General features: G+C 32.4%; 1 long non-coding RNA gene across 2 annotated transcripts; it reads left to right on the top strand.

The window, feature by feature from the left end:
* The first annotated feature begins 1903 nt into the window (after positions 1-1903).
* Positions 1904-3518, top strand: LOC142168729 (uncharacterized). Of its 2 annotated transcripts, XR_012698657.1 has the most exons (3): positions 1904-2059; positions 2226-2351; positions 3192-3518. It is a non-coding gene; the product is annotated as an uncharacterized LOC142168729 (long non-coding RNA). The 2 variants fall into 2 exon arrangements; XR_012698656.1 differs by having other exon boundaries at positions 1973-2351.
* The last annotated feature ends 796 nt before the right edge of the window (positions 3519-4314 follow it).

Here is a 4314-nt window from a genome sequence, read left to right as displayed (position 1 = left end):
GACTTAAAACTTTCTATCTAAGAATCATTCTCTCGAATCAATTCCGAACCGCTTAAAAACTAAAATCGACGATATCCGTAGGTCATAATAAATCATACGAAGCTACTCGAGCCCTCAAACCACCGAACGAAGCACAAATGCTCAAAATCACTACATGGGTCGTTACATTTTTGAGTTGGTCACACTATTTATTTTTGTACTTGTTGAATTGATGAAACTATATAGGTTATAGCAAGTTTTACTTATATTTGTTGCCTCTTTTACCTCGCCGAGGGTAGTTATGATACTTGCTGAGTACGTTGGGTCGGTTGTACTGATACTACACTCTGCACTTAATTGTACAAATCCAGGTGTCAGACCCAGACATTAGTAGCTGAGGCTAGCAGAAGAGTTGATTGCTGAGCGACGAGGTAGAACTGCATTCTTGATCGCAGTCTTGGCGTCTCTTTTCTTAATTACTGTTGTCTTTATTTCAGACAGTATTGTACTTGGTCATTTCAGACTTTATTTCCGTATTAGAGCTTATGACTCTGTATTTACCAGTTTCTACGGGATATATCATGTATTAGCGGTATTTTGCTATATTGAAGTTTTAGACATATGTTATTTCTATAAATTATGTTATTTTGGTTCTTTATTGTTATGTCCGGCTTGCCTAGCAAATGTGTTAGGCGTCATCATGACTGGTTGGGATTTTAGGTTGTGACACATATCTTTTCTAAATGTTATCACCGTAATGTATACATGTCTTTTATTCATATCTTCTCTATATGTTGCTTTACATGATGAAATAATTCACGGTACATATCTTCTCTATATATTAATCCGTGTAAATTGACTTGTTTATCCATGCATATCTTTTCTATATGCAACTGTTGACTGGTTATTTGATATCAAATACATATCTTCACTATACGTTGAACTGTTAGTTTGTTTACAATGCTTGTGCATGTCTTGTCTATATATATCGATGGCCTTACTTGTACTTCATGCTTAGATTTTGTTATTGTTCTTGTGCACATGTACATTCATGAACATTTCAGGTTTCATAAAATTAGTATCTTTTGACTTAAATTCTCATTACTACTTCACTGAGATTAGTCAAGAGATTTACTAAGTACATGTGGTTAGTTATACTCATACTATACTTTTGCACCTTGCGTGCAGATTTCAGAGTTGAGCTGCTGTGATGATGAAGGCCAGCATTGAAGAGGTACCGGTGTTCTAGATACAAGTTGTCACTTGTTCATGGTTGTTTACGTTTTATATTATATTTATGTAAATTTTAAATAGATGCTGTAATCTCTGTTCATATTAGAGTTGCACTCGTAATCTTGTTCTTAATCGTTCATGACTTGTACTACCAGTCCTTGGGATAATTATGTGAATTTTCTCAATCTTATTTATTATTTATTGATAATCTTTCATTCGAGTTGTGTTATTTGTTGTTTGGCTTACCTAGCATACCATAGTTAGGTGCCAGTACTCGTAACATTTGTTCTTACTTTCTAGACTTTTAGTGTATATTAAAAATATTTATTTTTATGTACTGCTTTGCATTAGTAAGAGGATCTTTTAGGTATAATGCTCTTTCTTACTTTTAATAACTATCGTCTTGTATTAATAAAATTTTCTTGCAAATTTTAAAAGCAATGACATATTAATGGAGAAATTATACACAATATAAAGATATAATCAATTTAAAAAAGCAACATGTAAAAAGTTGTAGACGAGATAAGATGCCTATTATTTATATTTGGTACATGAATGTCATTTTCCATGAAAGTTTTTCAAAACCAATAATTTGTATATGTTAGTTGAAATGTCACTTTTGTTTTGTTCAATCAGAACCAGTAATTTGTATTTAATAATACTAATGTCATTTTTATCCGACTCAATTAACTACTCCCTCTTTTACAACAAGGAAAGAAAAGCTTGTTACTCTCCCTATAAGTTTTTCACGAAGGCAATACAATTGTTGCAACTTCTTTTTCATAATCGTAGTTTTTCTTCATTGATCATAATGGGTGGAAAGAGTTCTCCAACGATGTTTTGTTTGGTTCTAGCCTTCTTACTTTATGCATCTATTTAGTATAATTTTATTATATATAAATGTTCGGATTTTTCTCTCACTACTTTCTCCCCCTTACTTCAACCCAACTATCAAAAGAGATTATTTTTAGATATCAAAATAATTAACACAAACTTTATTACAAATATGGCAGCTCTACAACTTATGGCAAATGAGGAGGTCAAGTCAACTGAGTTGAATGTTTTACAACTTCCGGCATCAAAAGACCTTGACGCCGAAAAAGTTGATGAATTTGTTCAAGTGGTTGCGACTCGTTATGGTATGCCTGTTGGTCAACTTATTTTTTCCCGTACTATATTACATTAATTACATTTTGTTAAGAATACATTTCTCCTTTATAGGACACAACAAGCAAATTGTTCTTTAATCAATTAGACATTAATATAATAGCAACCATAATACTAATAGCATGATCATGAAAGATCTACTTTCTACATTCAAAAGATTAATGCATATGTTAATCGATCATATAAAGTTATTATGGTATGTGACTCTATTTATAGTTCTAATTGATCAGTTTTTAGTCCAAGCATCAATTTGTGATAATTATTTAAGGTGTCAAAAAACATAAATATCATTTAATGATAGGACGTATAGAAATTGAGAATTGGCACAAATGTATCCGTATATATGAAGTATATTGGGATAAGCTTTCACTTTTAAGCTCTCAAAGTTTAGTGTGTGCAAAGAATTTAAACTTTTCGCTTCTTAAGTTAGTATCATGTTCTATTTTTAAATGAAATTTTCTAAATGTAGTATACGATTTGTATCTTGAATAAGTGAAGGTAAAAAGGAATCTATAATTTTAAATCATAGTACTGATCATTTTTTGCTGACAACGGCTATTGTCTTAATACAAAGTATTTTCAAGAAAATTGAAATATTTATGTGTTTGTGTGGTGCTCATAAAGTAAATTTATCTCCTAAAAAGAAAAAGCTTTAGCAGCTTTTCAAACTATATTTCGTAAAGTTCCAATAATTAACCACAATAGAATTCACACAAATAAAAGTGAGTTAGACATTAATCTTCATTTATTTTCAAATTAGTGATGGCTTTGATAAATGTATGAGTATTATGAGACTTGTTTTTTGTATGCAGGACCCTTCTATTTTAGTCGTCCTAGAAAACTTGGATGTTTGTACACTAGGTGTTGTTTGACAGACAACGACTGTATTGGTGCATCTTGTGGCCCCAAGTGTCACCCTGGTTCCTGGGAGTGTTCCGTTTTCAGCCCCCATGGCACCTGTGGTTCATAATTATTAAAATAAAATTTGTATCGAGGTTCGTACAAAATACTAAAATAAGATTTGTACTGAAGTTGAGGTCGCAAACAATCATTATGATTATGTAGATATATCAACTTCTAGAACCTATGATGTGGTAATGTATTTTTAAATATTTCTCCTAATTTTGAGTTGTTTTTTATTGGATTGTTGTATATTCTGCTGGGTGTGTTTGAGATTTATATAAAATTGTTACGACCAAAAATCTTATCCCGTCGTGATGGCGTCTAACACACATGCTAGGCAAGACAATCGCATAACAATTAGACATTTGAATAAACATTGTTTAATAAACTAAACAGTGGAAATATCATAAATATCTGCTACAAATAACATAAATACTACTACAACCACCCCAAAATATGATGTCAACGAGTACATGAGCACAACTGAGTATCAAAAAATAAACAAGCTCCCTAGTACAACTGTCTGAGTAATAGAACAGTACTGAAGAAAATAAGAAAAAGAGAGTCAAGGTCCGCGAACGTCATAGCAGCTACCTTGAAATCTCCAAGCAGGTACTAGCACAGATCTAGCAATCACTACGTCCAGATATACCTTGATCTGCACATGAAGCGCAGAGTGTAGTATGAGTACAACCGACCATGTACTCAATAAGTAACTGAACTAACCTTGGGCTAAACGCAGTGACAAGCACAGAAGAAGACAGATTTGTCAGATAACACATGTATAATGATGCAACGTCCTGATTTGTCACATATGTGTATTTATGCTTTTATAACTTGTGGGGCTGATTAGTTTCGTTTTGGGAAGCTTTCGGATTTAATTGACCCTTGAATCTTGACTTAGAAGTTTAAATTTAAAATTATTGACCAAACTTTGACTTTTGTGAAAACGACCCAGGAACTGTGTTTTTATGATTCTGATAGCTTCGTATCGTGATTTTGGACTCGGGTGTATGCCCGAAATTGATTTTG

The sequence above is a fragment of the Nicotiana tabacum genome, chromosome 14 (genome assembly GCF_000715075.1).
Source record: "Nicotiana tabacum cultivar K326 chromosome 14, ASM71507v2, whole genome shotgun sequence".
Lineage (NCBI taxonomy): Eukaryota > Viridiplantae > Streptophyta > Magnoliopsida > Solanales > Solanaceae > Nicotiana > Nicotiana tabacum.
Note: the sequence above shows the minus strand (reverse complement) of the source record. Positions and strands in the feature narration are given on the sequence as shown.